The sequence below is a fragment of the Hippopotamus amphibius genome, chromosome 3 (genome assembly GCF_030028045.1).
Source record: "Hippopotamus amphibius kiboko isolate mHipAmp2 chromosome 3, mHipAmp2.hap2, whole genome shotgun sequence".
NCBI lineage: Eukaryota > Metazoa > Chordata > Mammalia > Artiodactyla > Hippopotamidae > Hippopotamus > Hippopotamus amphibius.
Window position 1 is genome coordinate 88,635,782 of NC_080188.1, and position 22,819 is coordinate 88,658,600.

Consider the following 22,819-nt stretch of genomic DNA (forward strand, 5'->3'; position numbering starts at 1 on the left):
TATTTAGTTTTGCTTTTTCCATTTGTCTTGGGGATTTGTCTGTTCTTTATTTTTCTTCCTCTTCTTCCTTTTCTTCTGTGCCATGCAGCTTGCAGGGTCTTGGTGCCCCAGCTGGGGGTAGGGTCTGAGCCTCCAAGGTGGGAGAGCCAAGTCCAGGACGTTGGACCACCAGAGAACTCCAGACCCATGGAATATTAATTAGCTAGAGCTCTCCCAGAGGTCTCCATCTCAACACTAAAATCCAGCTCCACCCAAGAGCCAGCAAGCTCCAGAGCTGGAAGTCTCATGCCAAACAACTAGCAAGACAGGAACACAACACCACCCACTAACAGACAGGTTACCTTAAGTCATACTAAGTTCACAGACACTCCAAAACACATCACCAGATAAGGCCCTGCCCATAAGAAGGACAAGATCCAGCTCCACCCATCAGAACACAGGCACTAGTTCCCCCCCCCCCCCACCAGGAAAGCTACATAAGCCACTGGACCAACCTCACCCATTGGGAACAGACAACAGAAGTAAGATGAACTACTACCCCACATCCTGAGGAAAGGAGACTCCCCAAAACAGTAAGTTAAATAAGATGAGAAGACAGAGAAATAAGCAGCAGATGAAGTAACAAGGTAAAAACCCACAAGACCAAACAAATGAAGAAGGGATAAGCAGTCTACCTGAAAAAGAATTCAGCGTAATGTTAGTAAAGATGCTCCAAGATCTCAGAAATAGAATGGAGGCACAGATGGAGAAAATGCAAGAAAAGTTTAACAAGAACCTAGAACTAAAGAGCAAACAAACAGTGATGAACAACACAATAACTGAAATTAAAAATACTCTAGAAGGAATCAATAGCAAAATAACTGAGGTATAAGAAGGGATAAGTGAGCTGGAAGATAGAATGGTGGAATTAACTGCTGCAGAGCAGAATAAAGAAAAAAGAATGAAAATAATTGAGGACAGTCTCAGAGAACTTGGGAACAACATTGAATGTACCAACATTCGAATTATAGGGGTGCCAGAAGAAGAAGAGAAAAGGAAAGTGAGGAAATATTTGAAAAGATTATAGTTGAAAACTTCCCTAACATGGGAAAAGAAATAGCCACCAAGTACAGGAAGTGCAGAGAGTCCCATATAGGATAAACCCAAGAAGAAACACACTGAGATGCATATTAATGAAACTATCAAAAATTAAATACAAAGAAAGCACATTAAAAGCAGCAAGGGAAAAGCAACAATTAACATACAAGGGAATCCCCATAAGGTTAACAGCTGATCTTTCAGCAGAAACTCTTCAGGCCAGAAGAGAGTGTCAGGATATATTTAAAGGAATGAAAGGAAAAAGCCTACAACCAAGATTACTCTACCCAGCAAGGATCTCATTTAGAATTCTTGGAGAAATCAAAAGCTTTAAAGATAAGCAAAAGTTAAGAGAATTCAGCACCATCAAACCAGCTCTACAACAAATGCTAAAGAAAATTCTCTAAGTGGGAAACAGAAGAGAAGAAAAGGACCTACAAAAAATAACCCAAAACAATTAAGAAAATGGTAATAGGAACATACATATCAATAATTACATTAAATGTAAATGGATTAAATGCTCCAACCAAAAGACACAGACTGGCTGATTGGATATAAAAACAAGACCCACATATTTTCTGTCTACAAGAAACCCACTTCAGACCTAGGGACACACACAGACTGAAATTGAGGAGGGGGAAAAAGATATTCCATGCAAATGGAAATCAAAAGAAAGTTGGAGTAGCAATATTCTCATATCAGACAAAATAGACTTTAAAATAAAGACTATTACAAGAGACAAGGAAGGACAATACATAATGATCAAGGGATCAATGCAAGAAGAATGTATAAAAATTGTAAATATTTATGCACCCAACATAGAAGCACCTTAATACCTAAGGCAAATGCTAACGACCATAAAAGGGGAAACCAACAGTAACACAATAAGAATAGAGGACCTTAACACTCCACTTACACTAATGGACAGATCATCCAAACAGAAAATAAATAAGGAAACACAAGCTCTAAATGACACATTAGACCAGATGGAATTAATCAAAATTTATAGGACTTTTCATCCAAAAAAACAACAGGACACACTTTTTTCTCAAGTTCATATGGAACATTCTCCAGGATAGATCACATCTTGGGTCACAAATTAAGCCTCAGTAAATTTAAGAAAATTGAAATCATATCAAGCCTCTTTTGCAACCACAAAGCTATGAGGCTAGATATCAATTACAGGGAAAAAAAAACTGCAAAGAATACAAACACATGGAGGTTAAACAACAAGCTACTAAATAACCAACAGATCACTGGAGAAATTAAAGAGGAAATCAGAAAATACCTAGAAACAAATGACAGTGAAATCACAATGAACCAAAACCTATGGAATGCAGCAAAGGCAGTTCTAAGAGAGAAGTTTATAGCAATATAATCCTACTTCAAGAAGCAAGAAAAATCTCAAACAAACAAAAAAAAAACTAAATTTATACCTAAAGCAATTAGAGAAAAAGAACAAAAATCCCTTAAAGTTAACAGAAGGAAAGAAATCATAAAGATCAGATGAGGAATGAATGAAAAAGAAATGATGGCAACAATAGCAAAGATCAATAAAACCAAAAGCTGGTTCTTTAAGAAGATAAACAAAACTGTTAAACCATTAGCCCGATTCATCCAGAAAAAAAGGGAGAAGACTCAAATCAACAGAATGAGAAATAAAAAAGGAGAAGTAACAACGGACACCATAGAAATACAAAGGATCATGAGACAAGCAACTAAGTGCCAATAAATTGGACAACCTGGAAGAAATGGACAAATTCTTAGAAAAGTACAACCTTCCAGACTGAACCAGGAAGAAATAGAAAATGTGTACAGACCAATAACAAGCACTGAAATTGAAACTGTGATTAGAAACTTCCAACAAACAAAAGCCCAGGGCCAGATGTCTTCACAGGCAAATTCTATCAAACATTTAGAGAAGAGCTAACACTTATCCTTCTCAAACTCTTCCAAAATACAGCAGGAGGAACACTCTCAAACTCATTCTATGAAGTCACCATCACCCTGATACCACAACCAGACAAAGATGTCACACACAAAAAAGAAAATTACACACCAATATTTCTTATGAACACAAATGCAAAAATTCTCAACAAAATACTAGCAAGCAGAATCCAACAGCACATTAAAAGTATCATGTACCATGATCAAATGGGGTTTATCCCTGGGATGCAAGGATTCCTCAATATACACAAATCAATCAATCAATGTGATATACCATATCAACAAATTGAAGGAGAAAAAAAGTATCATAATCTCAATAGATGCAGAGAAAGCTTTTGACAAGATTCAACACCCATTTATGATAAAAACTCTCCAGAAAGTGGGCATAGAGGGAACCTACCTCAACATAATAAAGGTCTATATGACAAACCCATAGCCAACATTATTCTCAATGTTGAAAAACTGAAAGCATTTCCTCTGAGATCAGGAACAAGACAAGGGTGACCCCTCTCACTACTATTATTCAACATAGTTTTGGAAGTTTTAGCCACAACAATCAGAGAAGAAAAAGAAATAAAAGGAATCCAAATTGGAAAAGAAGTAAAACTGTCACAGTTTACAGATGACATGATACTATACATAGAAAATCCTAAAGAAGCAACCAAAAAAATACTAGAGCTAATCAATGAATGTGATAAAGTAGCAGGGTACACTTCCCAGAACCCCTGCTGCCAGTGCCCCTGTCTCCTTGGTGAGCCACAGCTGCCCCCCACCTCTGCAGGCAACCCTCCAACACCAGCAGGCAACCCTCCAACACCAGCAGGACAGCTGTGAATGGTCAGTTGAAGAAAAGCGTAAGAAAAGCACAAGGAGGCAGAGGCTGGAAGCTGAGCAGGTGATACCCGGCATCGTGATTTTTATGCAGTAAAAGGAAAATGGAAGATGTGACCCATCTCTGTGTCTTGGTGTCCTGTGACTTCTGCTTCACTGTTCATTAAGAGTGAAATTCCTGCCTTGTTGACAGATGGGAGACAACCCCACTTTGGTAGACCATGAAGCAACTGCACTGGACTGAATATTCGTCTAATCCAATACTTGGACATTAGTCTGAGGCTTGGACAGTCTTCTATAAACACCTCTATCACCAGGACAAGCAACCCCAAAAGCTTGGACAACCATGAGGAAACAAAGAAACACCATGCAGGCAAAGGAGCAGGAAAAAAACCCACAAGACCAAATAAATGAGGAGGAAATAGGAAGAATGCCTGAAAAAGAATTTAGAGTAATGATAGTAAAAATGATACAAAATCTCGATAACAAAATAGAGAAAGTACAAGAAACAGTTCATAAGAACTCAGAAAAACAAACAGCAATGGATAACAAAATAACTGAAATTAAAAATACTCTAGATGCTCTAACCAGCAGAATGACTGAGGCAGAAGAACGAATAAGTGAGTTGGAAGATAGAATGGGAGAAATAAACGCCACAGAGCAGGAAAAAGATAAAAAAATAAAAAGACTAGAAGACAGCTTCAGAGACCTCAGTGATAACCTTAAACGTACCAACATTCCAATTATAGGCATCCCAGAAGAAGAAGAAAACAAGAAAGGGTCTGAGAAAATATTTGAAGAGGTTCTAGTGGAAAACTTCCCCAACATGGGAAAGGAAATAATTCACCAAGTCCAAGAAGCACAGAGAGTCCCATACAGAATAAACCCAAGGAGAAATACACCAAGACACATATTAATCAAACTAACGACAATTCAACACAAAGAAAAAATATTAAAAGCAGCAAGAGAAAAGCAACAAACAACATATAAGGGAAAACCCATCAGGATAACAGCTGACCTTTCTACAGAAACTCTGCAGGCCAGAAGGGAATGGCAGGATATCCTGAAAGTCCTGAAAGAGAGAAACCTACAGCCAAGAATACTCTACCCAGCAAGAATCTCATTCAGATTTGAGGGAGAAATCAAAAGCTTTCCAGACAAGCAAAAGTTAAGAGAATTCAGCACCACCAAACCAGCCTTACAACAAGTGCTAAAGGAACTTCTCTAAGTAGGAAACACAAGAAAAGGAAAACACCTACAAATACAAACCCAAAACAATTAAGAAAATGGTAATTGGAACACACATGTCAATAATCACTTTAAATGTAAATGGACTAAATGCTCCAACCAAAAGACACAGACTGGCTGAATGGATACAAAAACAAGACCCTTCTATATGCTGCCTACAAGAAACCCACTTCAGACCAAGGGATACATATAGACTGAAAGTGAAGGGATGGAAAAAGATATTCCATGCAAATGGAAGTCAAAAGAAAGCTGGAGTAGCAATACTCATATCAGACAAATTAGACTTGAAAGTAAAGACTATTAAAAGAGACAAGGAAGGGCACTACATAATGATCAAGGGATCCATCCAAGAAGAACATATCACAATGGTAAATATCTATGCCCCCAATATAGGAGCACCTCAATACATAAGGCAAATGTTAACAGCTATAAAAGGGGACATCGACAGTAACACAATAATAGTGGGAGACTTGAACACCCCACTTACATCAATGGACAGATCATCCAAACAGAAAATAAATAAAGACACACAAGCATTAAATGACACATTAGACCATCTCGACTTAATTGATATTTATAGGACATTCCATCCAAAAACGACAGACTACACTTTCTTCTCAAGTGCACACGGAACATTTTCCAGGATAGATCACATCTTGGGTCACAAATCAAACCTCAGCAAATTCAAGAAAATTGAAATCATATCAAGCATCTTCTCAGACCACAACGCCATGAGACTAGATATCAATTACAGGAAAAAAACTGCAAAAAATACAAACACATGGAGGCTAAACAATTCACTCTTAAACAACCAAGGAATCACCACAGAAATCAAAGAGGAAATCAAAAAATATCTAGAAACAAATGACAACGAAAACACAACAACCCAAAACCTATGGGACGCAGCAAAAGCAGTTCTAAGAGGGAAGTTTATAGCAATACAGTCCTACCTTAAGAAACAAGAAAATGATCGAATAAACAACCTAACCTTACACCTCAAACAACTAGAGAAAGAAGAACAAAGAAACCCCAAAGCGAGCAGAAGGAAAGAAATCATAAAGATCAGAGCAGAAATAAATGAAAAAGAAAGGAAGGAAACCATAAGAAAAATAAATAAAACTAAAAGCTGGTTCTTTGAGAAGATTAACAAAATTGATAAACCATTAGCCAGACTCATCAAGAAAAAAAGGGAGAAGATGCAAATCAACAGAATTAGAAATGAAAAAGGAGAAGTCACAACGGACACCTCAGAAATACAAAACATCATGAGAGACTACTACAAGCAACTATATGCCAATCAATTGGATAACCTGGAAGAAATGGATACATTCTTAGAAAAATACAATCTTCCAAGACTGAACCAGGAAGAAATAGAAACCATGAACAGACCAATCACAAGTACAGAAATTGAGGCAGTGATTAAAAATCTCCCAACACACAAAAGCCCAGGACCAGATGGATTCACAGGCGAATTCTATCAAACATTTCGAGAAGAGTTAACACCTATCCTTCTCAAACTCTTCCAAAATATTGCAGAAGGCGGAGCACTCCCAAACTCATTCTATGAGGCTACCATCACCCTGATACCAAAACCAGGCAAAGATGTCACAAAAAAAGAAAACTACAGACCAATATCACTGATGAATATAGATGCAAAAATCCTCAACAAAATACTAGCTAACAGACTGCAACAGCACATCAAAAAAATCATACACCACAATCAAGTGGGGTTTATCCCTGGGATGCAAGGATTCTTCAATATACGCAAATCAATCAACGTGATACATCATATCAACAAATTGAAGGATAAAAACCATATGATCATTTCAATAGATGCAGAAAAAGCTTTTGACAAAGTTCAACATCCATTTATGATAAAAGCTCTCCAGAAAATGGGCATAGAAGGAAATTACCTCAACATCATAAAAGCCATATATGACAAACCAAAAGCCAACATTGTTCTCAATGGAGAAAAACTGGAAGAATTCCCTCTAAGAACAGGAACAAGACAAGGGTGTCCACTCTCACCACTGTTATTCAACATAGTGTTGGAAGTGTTAGCCACAGCAATCAGAGAAGAAAAAGAAATTAAAGGAATCCAAATTGGAAAAGAAGAAGTAAAATTATCACTCTTTGCAGATGACATGATACTATATATAGAAAACCCTAAAGACTCTACCAGAAAACTGCTAGCACTCATTGATGAGTTTAGTAAAGTAGCAGGATACAAAATTAATGCACAGAAATCTCTTGCATTCCTATACACTAACAACGGAAGAGCAGAAAGAGAAATTAAGGAAACTCTCCCATTCACCATTGCAACCAAAAGAATAAAATACCTAGGAATAAACCTGCCTAAGGAGGCAAAAGATCTGTATGCAGAAAACTTTAAGACATTGATGAAAGAAATCAAAGACGACACAAACAGATGGAGGGACATACCATGTTCCTGGATTGGAAGAATCAACATCGTGAAAATGACTGTACTACCCAAAGCAATTTACAGATTTAATGCAATCCCGATCAGATTACCAATGGCATTTTTCACAGAACTAGAACAAGAAATCTTACGATTTGTATGGAAACGCAAAAGACCCCGAATAGCCAAAGCAATCTTGAGAAGGAAAAATGGAGTAGGTGGAATCAGGCTTCCTGACTTCAAACTATACTACAAGGCCATAGTGATCAAGACAGTATGGTACTGGCACAAAAATAGAAAAGAAGATCAATGGAATAGAATAGAGAACTCAGAAGTAAGCCCAAACACATATGGGCACCTTATCTTTGACAAAGGAGGCACGAGTATACAATGGAAAAAAGACAGCCTCTTCAATAAGTGGTGCTGGGAAAATTGGACAGCAACATGTAAAAGAATGAAATTAGAACACTTCCTAACACCATCCACAAAAATAAACTCCAAATGGATTAAAGACCTACATGTAAGGCCAGACACTATAAAACTCCTAGAGGAAAACATAGGCAGAACACTCTTTGACATACATCAAAGCAACATCCTTTTTGACCCACCTCCTAGAATCATGGAAATAAAATCAAGAATAAATGAATGGGACCTCATGAAACTTAAAAGCTTTTGCACAGCAAAAGAAACCATAAACAAGACTAAAAGGCAACCCTCAGAATGGGAAAAAATAATTGCCTATGAAACAACGGACAAAGGATTAACCTCCAAAATATACAAGCAGCTCATGCAGCTTCATACCAAAAAAGCAAATAACCCAATCCACAAATGGGCAGAAGACCTAAATAGACATTTCTCCAAAGAAGACATACAGATGGCCAACAAACACATGAAAAGATGCTCAACATCACTCATCATCAGAGAAATGCAAGTCAAAGCCACAATGAGGTATCACCTCACACCAATCAGAATGGCCATCATCACAAAGTCTGGAAACAACAAATGTTGGAGAGGGTGTGGAGAAAAGGGAACTCTCCTGCACTGTTGGTGGGACTGTAAGTTGGTACAGCCACTATGGAAAACAATTTGGAGGTTCCTTAAAAAACTACAAATAGAACTACCATATGATCCAGTAATCCCACTCCTGGGCATATACCCAAAGAAAACCATAATCCCAAAAGAAACTTGTACCATCATGTTTATTGCAGCACTATTTACAATAGCCAGGACATGGAAGCAACCTAAATGCCCATCAACAAATGAATGGATACAGAAGATGTGGCATATATATACAATGGAATATTACTCAGCTATAAAAAGGGATGAGATGGAGCTATATGTCATGAGGTGGATAGAACTACAATCTGTCATACATAGTGAAGTAAGTCAGAAAGAGAAGGACAAATATTGTATGCTAACTCACATATACGGAATCTAAAAATGGTACTGATGAACTCAGTGACAAGAACAAGGAAGCAGATACAGAGAATGGACTGGAGAACTCGAGGTATGGGAGGGGGCGGGGGGTGAAGGGGAAACTGAGAAGAAGCGAGAGAGTAGCACAGACATATATATACTACCAAGTGTAAAATAGTCAGTGGGAAGTTGTTGTATAACAAAGGGAGTCCAACTCGAGGATGGAAGATGCCTTAGAGGACTGGGGCAGGGAGGGTGGGGGGGACTCGAGGGGGGGGGGGCGTCAAGGAAGGGAGGGAATATGGGGATATGTGTATAAAAACAGTTGATTGAACCTGGTGTACCCCCAAAAAAATAAAATAAAATAAAATAAAATAAAATAAAATAAAATAAAAAAAAAAAAAAAAAAAAAAAAAAAGTAGCAGGGTACAAAATTAATGCACAGAAATCTCTTGCATTCCTATACACTAACAATGAAAAATCAGAAAGAGAAATTAAGGAAGCACTCCCATTTCCAATGCAACAAAAACAACAAAATACCTAGGAATAAACCTACCTGAGGAGACAAAAGACCTGTATGCAGAAAATTATAAGACACTGATGAAAGAAATCAAAGACAATAAAAAAAGGTTGGGAGATATACCATGTTCTTGGATTGGAAGAATCAACATTGTGAATGACTATACTACCCAAAACAATCTACAGATTGAATGCAATCCTTATCAAATTACCAATGGCACTTTTTACAGAACTAGAACAAGAAATTTTACAGTTTGTATGGAAACACAAAAGACCCCGAATAGCCAAAGCAATCTTGAGGAAGAAAAATGGAGCTTGAGAAATCAGGCTCCCTGACTTCAGACTACACTACAAAGCTACAGTAATCAAAACAGTATGGTACTGGCACAAAAACAGAAATATAGATCAATGGAACAGGATAGAAAGCTCCAAGATAAACCCACATACATATGGCCACCTTATCTTTGAAAAAGGAGGCAAGAATATACAGTGGAGAAAAGGCAGCCTCTTCAATAAGTGGTGCTGGGAAAATTGGAGAGCTACATGTAAAAGAATGGAATTAGAATACTTCCTAACACCATACACAAAAATAAACTCAAAATGGATTAAAGAGCTGAATGTAAGTCCAGACACTGTTAAAACTCTTAGAGGAAAACTTAGGAAAAACACTCTATGACATACATCAAAGCAAGATCCTTTTTGACCCACCTCCTAGAGTAATGGAAATAAAACAAAAATAACAAATTGGACCTAATGAAACCTAAAAGCTTTGCACAGCAAAGGAAACCATAAACAAGACAAAGAGACAAGCCTCAGAATGGGAAAAATATTCAGTAATGAAGCAACAGACAAAGGGTTAACCTCCAAAATTTACAAGCAGCTCATGCAGCTCAATATCAATAAAGCAAATAATCCAATCCAAAAATGAGTGGAAGACCTAAATAGATGACATTTCTCCAAAGAAGACATACAGATGGCCAGCAAACACATGAAAAGATGCTCAACATCACTAATGATTAGAAAAATGCAAATCAAAACCACAACGAGGTATCACCTCACACCAGTAAGAATGACCATCAACAAAAAATGTAGAAGCAATAAATGCTGGAGTACAAGAGTGTAAAGTAATTATATTCCAATAAAGAGCTTAGAAAAAACAAATAAGTAAAAAAATATATAAATGCTGGAGATGGTGTGGAGAAATGGGGACCCTCCTGCACTGTTGGTGGGAATGTAACTTGATACAGTCACTATGGCTAACAGTATAGAGATTCCTTAAAAAACTAAAAATAGAACTACCATAAGACCCAGCAATCCCACTACTGGGCATATACCCTGAGCAAACCATAATTCAGAAAGGTACATGTACCACAATGTTCATTACAGCACTATTTACAATAGCCAGGACATGGAAGCAACCTAAATATCCATCAACAGATGAATGGATAAAGAAGATGTATCACATATATGTAATGGAATACTACTCAACCATAAAAAAGGAACAAAGTTGAATTATTTGTAGTGAGGTGAATGGACCTAGAGTCTGTCATACAGAGTGCAGTAAGTCATAAAGAGAAAAACAAATACTGTGTGTTAACACATATATATGGAATCTAGAAAAATGGTACCAACGAACCTAATGATGGGGCAGGAATAAAGGTGCAGAAGTAGAGAACGGACTTGAGGACACAGGGTGGGAAAGGGAGGCTGGGACTTACTGTGAGAGTCTCAGTGACATATATACACTGCCGAATGTAAAATAGATGGCTAGTGGGAAGCTGCTACATAGCACAGGGAGATCAGCTTGATGCTTTGTGATGACCTAGAGGGGTGGGATGAGGAGGGTGGGAGGGAAGTTCAAGAGGTAGGGGATATGAGGATATATGTATAAATATGGGTGGTTCACTTTATTGTACAGCAGAAACTAACACAAAATTGTAAAGCAATTATACTCCAATGAATATGTCTTTTAAAAAAAAAAGATATATGCACCCCCCATATTCATTTCAGCACTCTTTACAATAGCCAAGACATAGAAGCAAATTAAATATCCATTGACAGATTAATGGATAAAGAAGATGTGGTACATATATACAGTGGAATATTACTCAGCCATGAAAAAGAATGAAATAATGCCATTTGCAGCAATATGAATAGACTTAAAGATTATCATACTAAGTGGAGCTGTCAGAAAAAGAAAGACAAATACCATATGATATCACTTATATGTGGAATTTAAAATGTGACACAAATGAACCTATGTACAAAATAGAAACAGACTCACAGACATAGAGAACAGACTTGTGTTTTCCAGTGGGGAGGTTGATTGGGGTAGGGATTGATTAGGAGTTTGGGATTAGCAAATGCAAACTATTATATATAGAATGGATAAACAACAAGGTCCTACTGTATAACACTGGGAACTATATACTCAATATTCTGTGATAAACCATAATGGAAAAGAATATAATAAAGAATATATATATATATATATATATATATATATATATATATATATAATCTGTGTGTGTACATATGTATCTCAGGATTCCCAGGCTCCAGAACTGTGAAAAATAAGTGCTTATTGTTTGTCAATCAGTCTAAAGTATTTTGTTATATCATTGCAAACAGACTAATAAAATGCCTAATCCAATAATGGAATCTATCTTTATGCCTCTTTTATTACAAAGGCTTTTGTTGCTACTTCTTTGCTTTTGTTTTCAGAATATCCAATGTTCAGTTGGCCCCAGTAAAACAGAATAGAGAGAAACAGTAAATAATTAAGGAAAATAAAAATGCACACCTGATATATGCAGGTAATAGGAAAAAAAAAAAAAACCTCTCTCATTAAAAGTTACTGAAAATGCCTCACTTCTTTACATTTTTTGGTAGCACCAGCACCAGGACCCCCCAGATCCTACAGCCAGCTGCCCTGGGACCCCCAGAGCCATAGTCAGCTCTGCTAGGGGACCCAACCCCACCAGACCCAGGACTCCCTGGTCCATGCAGCCAGCCACACCAGGACCTGGCCCTGCCCAACAGCCCATGCTGCCAACAGTAGTCCATGCTGCCACAACAGAATAGAAGGGCCCACTCAACCCACATAGAGGGCACTCTTAGATAATATAGCTCTGGTGATCAGAGGGGAGTACACTGCTGGTTCCTATGGAATGTCTGCAATATAAGGCCATTCCTCCAAGATAGGGAATTATAACCAACCAACCTACAACAAAGAATATTCCAAATGAAGTAAGAAGATAAAACCCCAGAAAAACAAAGTGAAGTAGAATTTACACAATTGAGAGTTCAAAGTAACGATCATAAACTCAGGAGAGTAATCAATAAGCAGAGAGAGAAGTTTAACAAGAGTTAGAAAGAAGAACCAGAGCTGAAGAATACAATAACTGAAATCTAAAAACAAACTAGTAGGAGTCAACAGTAGTTTGATGATAGAGAGGAACAGATCAGTGAACTGGAAGTGTAGTGGAAACCACCAATCTGAACAGAAAAAAAATTGTTTTTAATGAGGACAGTTTAAGAGACCTCTGGGACAAAATCAAGTGAACTATCAATCACATGATAGGGATCCCAGAGGAGAGGAAGGGGCAGAAAACTTATGTGAAGCAATAATAGCTACAAACTTCCCTATCTTGGGAAAGGAAACAGACATCTAGGTCCAGGAAACACAGAGAGTCCAGGTCAAGACAAACTCAAAGAGGTCCATACCAAGAAATACTATAATTAAAATGGCAAAAAAATAGAGAGAAACTTAAAGGAAGCAAGAGAAAAGCAACTAGTTAAGTACAAGGAAACACTCATAAGACTGGCAACTGACTTTTCAGCTGAAACTCTGCATGCCAGAAGGGAGTGGCATGATATATTTAAAGTGATGAAAGGAAAAACCTACAATCAAGATTACTCTACCTCACAATGATATCATTCAGATTTGAAGGAGAGATAAAGAGTTTTACGGAAAAGCAAAAGCTAAAAGTGTTTAGCACCACTAAACCAGCCTTACAAGAAATGTTAAAGGGATTTTCTAAGTAGAAAAGAACAAACCACAACTAGAAATATGAAAATTACAAAAGAAAAAATCCCATTGGTAACAGAAAACATGTAGTAAAGGTAGTAGATCAAACACTTATAAAGCTAGCAGGAAGAATAACAGACAGAAGTAGTAAAATCATCTATATCTGCAAAAATGGTTAAGGGATACACACACACACACACACACACACACACACACACACAAGATGTAAGAGATAACATCAAAAATATTGAATGTGGAGGCTGGTAAAATGTAATGTTGTTAGAATGCATTTGAATTTACAAGACCAACTTAAAATAAGATATATATGTATATATATATATATATATATATATATATATATATCTTATACATATATACATAAGATAATGTAAATACATACATATATATAGTTAAATACAAGCCAAAAATCTACAATAGATACACACAAAAAAGAGAAAGGAATCCAAACATAACACTACAATAGTCACTGATCATAAAGGAAGAGAGCAAAAGAAGAAAGGAATAGATAGAAACTACAAAAAAGTGGGGAGGGGAGACAATTAACAGAATGGCAATAAGTACATACCTATTAATAATTACTTTAAGTGTAAATGGACTAAATGCTCCAATCAAAAGACGTAGACTAGCTGAACGGGCACAAAAGGAAGATATCTCTTTTGTAAAAAAAAAAAAGATATCTTTTGTAGATTTATGCTGTCTACAAAAGAGTTACTTCAAATCTAAAGACACACTCAGACTGAAAGTGAGGGGATGTTAAAAGATATTACGTGCAAGTGGAAACAAGAAAGTGGGAGTAGTAATACTCACATCAGACAAAATAGACTAAAAATCAACTATAAGAAAAATTGCAAAAAAACACAAACACATGGAGACTAAACAATATGCTACTAAACAACCAATGGTTCACTGAAGAAATCAAAAAGGAAATAAAAAAGTACCTGGGGACAAATGAAAATGGAAATACCATTTTCTAAAATCTATGGGATGCAGCAAAAGCAGTTCTAAGAGGGAAATTTATACTTTAGTTAATAAAAAAAATCTCAAACAACTTAAACTTACACTTAAGGGAACTAGAAAAAAAAAGAACAAAACGCAAATTTAGTAGAAGGAAAGAAATAATAAAAGTTTAGAGCAGAAATATATGAAGAGACTTTAAAAAATAGAAAAGGTCAATAAAACTGAGTTGATTCTTTGAAAAGATAAACAAAATTGATAAATTTTTAACCAGACTCATTAAGAATAAAGAGAGAGGGCCCAAATATATAATCAGAAATGAAAAAAGAGACATTACAATAGGCAGCACAGAAATACAAGGGATCATAAAGAGATTACTGTGAAGATTTGTATGCCAATAAAATGAACAACCTAGAAGTAATGAACAAATTCCTAGAAGCGTACAGTCTCCCAAGACTGAATCAGGGAGAAATACAAAATATTAACAGACCAATTACCAGTAACAAAATTAACTCAAAAAAAAAAAAACCATCTCCCAGCAAAAGTCCAAGCCCAGACAGTTTCATAGATGAATACTACAAAACATTTAAAAAAGAGTTAACACTCATTCTTTTCAAACTATTCCCAAAATGTTGCAGAAGAAGTCATGATACTGAATTCATTCTACAAGGTCAGCATCACCCTGAGATCAAACCAGATAAAGACACCACAAAAAAAAAAGAAAATTATAGGTCAATATCGCTTATGTACATAAGTGCACAAATCCTTAACGAAATATTACCTAACCAAGTTCAGCAATATATTAAAAGGACCATACACCATGATCAAATGGAATTTATCCCTGGGTGCAAAGTTAGTTCAACAACAGCAAAGCAGTCAATGAGACACACCACATTAACAAATTGAAAATAAAAATCTTATTAATCATCTCTATAGATGCAGAAAAACCTTTTGACAAAAATTCAACACCCATTTATGATAAAAACGCTCAACAAACCTGTATAGCAGGAACATACTTCAATATTAGCCACACATAAAAACTTACAGCCAACATTATACTAAATAGTTAAATGCTGAAAGCATTTTCTCTAAGATCAGGAACAAGACAAGAATGCCTATCTTACCACTTTTATTCAACATAGTATTAGACAAGAAAAAGAAATGAGGAATCCAAATTGGAAAGAAAGAACTAAAACTCCTCACTGTTTGCAGATGACATGATGCTATATATAGACAATCTAAAGTCTTTACCAAAAAACTACTAGAACTAATAAATGAATTCAGTAAAGTTGCAGGATGCAAAATTAATATACAGAAATCTGCTGTGTTTCTATAGTCTAGCAACAAACAATCTGGAAGCGAAATGAAGAAAACAATTCAATTTACAATTGCATCGAAAAGAATAAAACATCTAGGAATAAATCTAACAAAGGAGGTAAAAGATCTATACTTAGAAAATTATGACACTGATGAAAGAAATTGAATACCATACAAAACAAAAGGAAAGATACATCATGCTCACGAATTGGAAGAATTAATATTGTTAAAATGACCATACTACCCAAGGCAATCTACAGATTCACTGCAATATCTGTCAAAATACAAATGGCATTTTTCACCGAACTAGAACAAGTAATTCTAAAATTTCTCTGAAACCACAAAAGATCCTGACTAGCCAAAACAATCTTGAGGAAGAAGAACAAAGCTGAAGGTATCACACTCCCTGATTTCAAACTAAACTACAAAGCTACACTAATCAAAATGCTATGGTGCTGGCACAAAATTAGATACACAGATCAATGGAACAGAATAGAATCCGGAGATAAATCCGCACTTACATGGTCTATGAATCTACAACAAAGAGACAAGAATATACAATGGGGAAAAGACAGGCTCTTCAGTGAACGGTGTTGGAAAAAGTGGATGGCAAAAACTCAAAGTGGACGACTTTCTCATACCATATACAAAAATAAGCTCAAAATTGATTAAAAATTTAAATGTAAGACCTGAAACCATAAAACTCATAGAAGAAAGCATAGTTACACTTTGACATCAATCTTAGCAATTTTTTTTGTTGTTGATCTGTCTCCTGAGGCAAGGGAAACAAAAGCAAAAATCAGTAAATGAGACCACATCAAAACAAAAAGCTTTAGCACAGCATTGGAAACTATCAACAAAATTTAATGGGAGATTATATTTGAAAATGACATATCTGATAAGGGGTTCATATCCAAAATGTACAAATAACTCATACAACTCAACATCAAAAAAAAAAAAAAAACCTAAAAACCTGAATAAAAAAATGGGCAGAGGACCTGAACAGACATTTTTCCAAAGAAAACATACACATGGCCAACAGACACATTAAAAGATGCTTAACATCACTAATCATCAGAGAAATGCAAATCAAAACCACAATAAGATATCACCTCACATCGGTCAGCATGGCTACTCTCAAAAAGACAATAAGTAACAAGCATTGGTGAGAATTTTGAGAAAAGGGAACCCTCATGCAATGCTGCTGAGCATGTAAATTGGTGCAGTCACTATGGAAAACAGTATGGAGATTCCACAAACAATTAAAAATAGAACCACCATCCAGCAATTCCAATTCTGGGTATTTTTCCAAAGAAAACAAAAATGCTAACTTGAAAAGATATTAATTGCTGCGTTATTCACAAATAGCCAAGATACGGAAGCTACCCAAGTGCCCATCAAATATGCATTCATATATATTAATATATTCATATGTATATTCAGATGTATATGGATACTACTCAGTCATAAAAAGAATGAAATTCTTGCTATTTGCAACAACATAGACCTAGAGAGTCCATGTTAAGTGAAAAAAATCAGAGAAAGAGAAATACTATATGATTTCACTTATATGTGGAATATGAAAAACAAAAGAAATGAACAAATATAGCAAAACAGAAATAGAGTCATAGATACATAGAAGAAACAAGTGGTTGCCAGAGGGAAAGGGGTTAGTGGGAGATGAGTGCAGTAAGTGAGGGAGACTGAGGTACAAACCTCTGGTTACAAATAAATGGGCATGAGATGTACAGAAAGGAGAATATAGTCGATATAATATCTTTGCATGGGGACAGATGGTAACTAGACCTATTGTGGTGATCAGTTTGAAATGTACAAAAATATTGAATTGTTATGTTGTGTATCAGGAACTAACATAGTATTGTAGGTCAATTATACTTCAAAAACAAACAAAGTCATAGAGAGATCAGACTGTTACCAGAGGCAGGGGTGGTAGAGAGGGGGATTGGATGAAGGTGGTCAAAGGTACAAACTTCTAGTTATGAGATGAATAAGTACAATATTAGGGATGTAACATACAACATGTTAAATATAATTAACACCACTGTATATTACAATGGAAGTTGTTAAGAGTAAATCCTAAGGTTCTTATCACAAGGAAAAAATATTTTGTCTATTTCTTTCATTTCACATCTATAAGAGATGGTGGATGTTCACTAAACTTATTGTGATAATCATTTCATGATTTCTGTAAACCAAGTCATTATACTTTACACCTTAAACTTATACAGTGCTGTATGTCAGTTACATCTCAAAACTGACAGAAAAAAATGCACTTCAGTACATGAGAGACTGAAGCTCTGGTTAACGTAAGTATATTCTTCTTTGCAGAATTGGTACTTATGGGAATGAGGTATATTCACCATTAATACCCAGGAACTTAACTGTGGTCTGTTTATTTCAATGAAAGTGACAAAATTAAAGACTTTATCTGGAGGTGTGGATTCTCTACCATGTTTTGAAATTTCAAAGTAGATGGAAGAAATCTATCTGTATTAGTCATGATGCTTTAAGAATATATCATTTACATTTTTAAAAAAAGAAAAATTTAGCCTCTAGAAGGAAAAGCCAAGTAGAAATGAGCTTAATCACATCAGCAAGATTAAATATCAGTAACTGAAGAAAAGATTGCTTTATTTTAGTATTGCCTTTTTTTCTCTACTTTCTGTGCACTTAGTCAGGCTTCCATTCTTACCTAAAAGTACAAGTTCTCTTCAAGAAGACAGGCTTATCAGGGATATATGGGTCACATTATTTATGGTAACTATAGGATATATTATCCTGAGGCATCCTTCACAAAATTAACTGAATTTGTTACCATTTTTAAAATATCAGGTCATTTCTACAATAAATCTGTTGCCCTAGCTTATCGTAAGAAATAAAAATCTTTTTTCCTGATAGGATTTTATGTGCTATGCCAGGATTCTTAGAGCTCCCCATTCTCCCCTTTCTAATCATTTCGTATTTTAGAAACTGTTGCATTGGGGAAAAAAGCTGCCCATCTAAATCTCTGACACATTTCAAGGACCAGCTCAAGTCTCACATCTTCTGAGAGTTTCATTATTAATTTCACCCCAAAAGATTGCTTCTGGGCAGGTTGAAAAATGAGAACAGATAGTGGGGCTGTGATTTCAGAAACCAGGGGTGGAGACAGGGAGGGAGGGATGGGACTGGCCCATTGGCTACAGAGACTAGACCAAAGAAACATCTTCAAGATAGTAGGCACATAACAGAGAAGGACAAACCTGACTCCATATTGGATCTACCCTTTAGTGCTAACCCTTGTGCTCTGTTGCCTGTGGTTAGTCCTGCTGGATCTGCAGCTTTTGTAAAAGAATGTTGCCTATAGCCTGAAATATACAGGAGAGCCCATTCTCAAGGATCTGATCTTTAAAGGTATAACATTTCCAAGTCTCAAGGTCCATCCACCTCATTACAAATAATTCAATTTCATTCCTTTTTATGGCTAATATTCCATTGCATATACGTACCACATCTTCTTTATCCATTCTTGTGTCGATGGACATTTAGATTGTTTCCATGTCCTGGCTATTGTAAATAGTGCTGCAATGAACATTGTGGTACATGTACCTTTTTGAATTACGGTTTTCTCAAGGGATAGGGAGGGTGGGAGGGAGGCTCAAGAGGGAGGAGATATGGGCGTATATGTATACATATAGCTGATTCACTTTGTTGTACAGCAGAAACTAACACAACACTATAAAGCAATCATACTCCAGTAAATATGTATCTAAATAAACTGATTTTAAAAAAGGTGTAATACTTTTCCATTCACATAGAGATAAACAGAGTTGAGAGTAGAGAGTAACATTTGTCTGGTTGGAGGTTTATAGGAATATTGTGACCTGACTTACATGTACAGCTGCAAGAACAAAGGATTCTGGCACCAAGAAGTTTGCAACAACCAGCCACACCCCCTCCACTTTTAGTACAAAAGGAGACTGAATTCTAATTCGGGTAAGATGGTTCTTTGGGACACTAGTCCACCATCTATTTGGTCTGCTGCCTTTCCAAATAAAGTTGCTATTCCTTGCCCCAACACCTTGTCTTTTGATATATTGGCCTGTCGTGTGGTAAGCAGTAGAGCTTGGACTTGCTAATAGGCAGAGCTATGGTGGGTGCAGTTGGTGGCCTGTCTGATCTCCACTCCCCTCTTTCTTCTTCCCTCACTCTGATTTCAATTACCCACATGATGCTGAGCTCTAGTGATAGGTCCTGAATACTAAGTCACTCTGCACACAGCATTCTACTCCAAGTATGAGCGATCCAGGCTCAGGTATGCATTAGGCCCAATAAGGATGAAGAAAAAGCCATTGTCCATGGTTTAGGGGAAAAAGGAGAGTTCTCTATTTTTTCTCAACTGTGTATTAACAACACAGGTGGTTGCCCCCTTTGCTGCTGGTTGCATCTTGCAATCATGAAAGAAGCCAACCTAATGACCAAGCTGACAATGGACAAGAGAGAAACAGATTTAGTGACAGAGAGAAATAAATCTGACCTTACCTCTAATCATATCAATCCTGTTTATTCCTAGTCTACTATAGACTCATGAGTACCTGTGATAATAAACTTCCTCATTGTTTGAGCCTATTTGAGCTGCCATTCCTCTTACCTGTGCCAGAAGCATTCTAATCTTTACAAAGCCATAATCAAGCCAAAGTTGACAGTGCAGTTGAAGCAGAGACCTGAAGGATGTTCAGAGAGGAGAGAGAGAGAGAGGAGAGCTAGAAAAAGTTATGGGACAGAGACCAGAGATGTCAAAAGAGAGAAAACAGATTCAAAATAGAGAGCAAGACAGAACCTAGAGCATAGTTTCTCAGCCCTGGCACAACTGATATTTGGGGCCATTTAATTATTTATTTGGGAGGCTGGGAGGCTGTCCTGATGTTTAGCAGCATCTCTGGCCTCTGCCCACTAGATGCCAGTAGGGTTGCCCTCCTCCATCCCCCAGGAAAACAATCAAAAATATCTCCAGACATTGTCAGACATCCCCTGGGAGGCAATATAGCCCCTTTTCAGAAACATTGATCTAGACAAATTCTCTGAGGCTCTGGGCCACAGCTACATGGCTTTAGTTATTAGAAATCTTCCAGTTTTCCTGGGGCAGGGACAGAGAAAACAATGGTATTGTTCAATCTCCTCTGTGTCCAGGAGCACCAAATTTTTGTGCCACTCATGAACCTTAACTTTTCTGGTCTGGTACCAATTTAAATAACTTCTCTATGCTTCAGTTTCTTCATCAAGAAAATCAGCATAATAAAAAGTATTATTTTTATTAATAAAAATATTATCACCTGCATTATAAAGCTGTTAGAAGGATCAAATAAGATAATGTGTGTAAATGTTTCTAACAGTGCCCGGCACACAGTAATTTCAAATAAATGTTAGCTATTATTATTAACATTGTATCATCATCAAACTCCTCCCCTCAGGAGCCACGGGTTCTGTGGGCCTTCAGGAAATTAGTGGGGGCTGCTATGGACTGCAGAAACTTGGTAGCATATACCTACTTCATAGCACATGACAGTAAGAAATGAGCATGTCTCAAGTTCAAGGTACGTGCATAAGATTTTCTCAAGGTTTACTTATAAGCAAGACAACTTTCCTTGTGACAGAGTGTTTCACTACACTTTCCAAGCTCACTTCTCTCTCACACAGTTATGTAACAAACCACATTTGTGATGAATTGTGAGAAAGAAGAGGAGAAATCCTACAAGTACAGCATGTCCCCAACAAAAGCATTTTTACCTGGGAAGGGGTCATGGGAGAGGAGAAAGAGGCTCAGTCTGTCTTCTTTATGGCTCTCTTTCAGTTCTGGTGGATTCCTCTTCACCTTACTAAGTACAAGATACATTCATTCATTCAATTAATTCAGTAAATATATATATTGAAAATCTGTACCAGGCACGTTGTGGTATCAGAATAGAGCAGGAGTAAAAGTTCCCTCGGGAAAGTGACATTAAATTGGGGTAGATCATCCAAGAATATCTATTTTGTCAGGTGGAGAAATGAAGTAAGGGAGTGCTGAGCAAGGAGGCTGTTGATCTTCTGTGTCATGTGGTCAGGAAGACTCACTGATGGGCAGTGGGAGAATGAGCCACCCGGATGCCTTAGGGAAGAAGGCAGAGGTGAAAAGACTGTGAGGGCAGTGGTGTTGGCATCTGGAGAACCAGCAGGAAGGCTAGCATGGCTGGAGCAGAGGAAGCAATGGACGTGGTCCTGGGAAACATGGTCAGAGATACATGAGGCGGGGAGTGTGCCAATCCCACAAAGCCTGGAAGACCAGTGAAAGAACAAAGCGTCTACTCCAAGAATGATGAGTAGGTACATTTTTAAAAGGTTTTTCCAGGAAAGTGATATAATTTCATTTCATATACCTAACAGTCACTTGTATGAATGGCATTATTAGCCAATGTTTCCTAAGAAATTAACTCTACATTAATGGCCATACTAACTAAAAGCATGTCCTGATTCGGAGAGCATGAAGGCATCAGCGACTTTCCTCCTCAAAAAATAATATAAAACTGGGGGAAAATGTCAAAAACAATTAATTTAGGGCATTGGAGATTGCCAAAGGCAAACAACAAATTGAACAGCTCTCATACTTGACCAGCTGCTGGGACAGCAGGAGTCTGTGGTGGGTGACTTGCTTAGAGTGGACCCAACTTCCCCAAGCTTAGTTGAAAACCAGCAACTTTGCTGCCAGAGGGCAGACTCAGTTTGGGGAAAAGGGAAGAACCTTGTTCTTTGCCATCTGAAAGTTGTGAATTTAGTTGAAAACACACAAGAAAATCCCACTGCTTTGCAAGCTCACTTCACCTTTTGCCAGTTTTTTTTTTTTTTACTAGTTCACATACCATACAATTTAATCAAAGTGTACAAGTCAGTATTTTCCAATATATTCACAGGATTGCATAACCATTGCCACCATCTAATTTTAGAACATTTTCATTCCCACTAAGAGAAACCCTGTGCCCATTAGCAATGATACCCCAATCTCC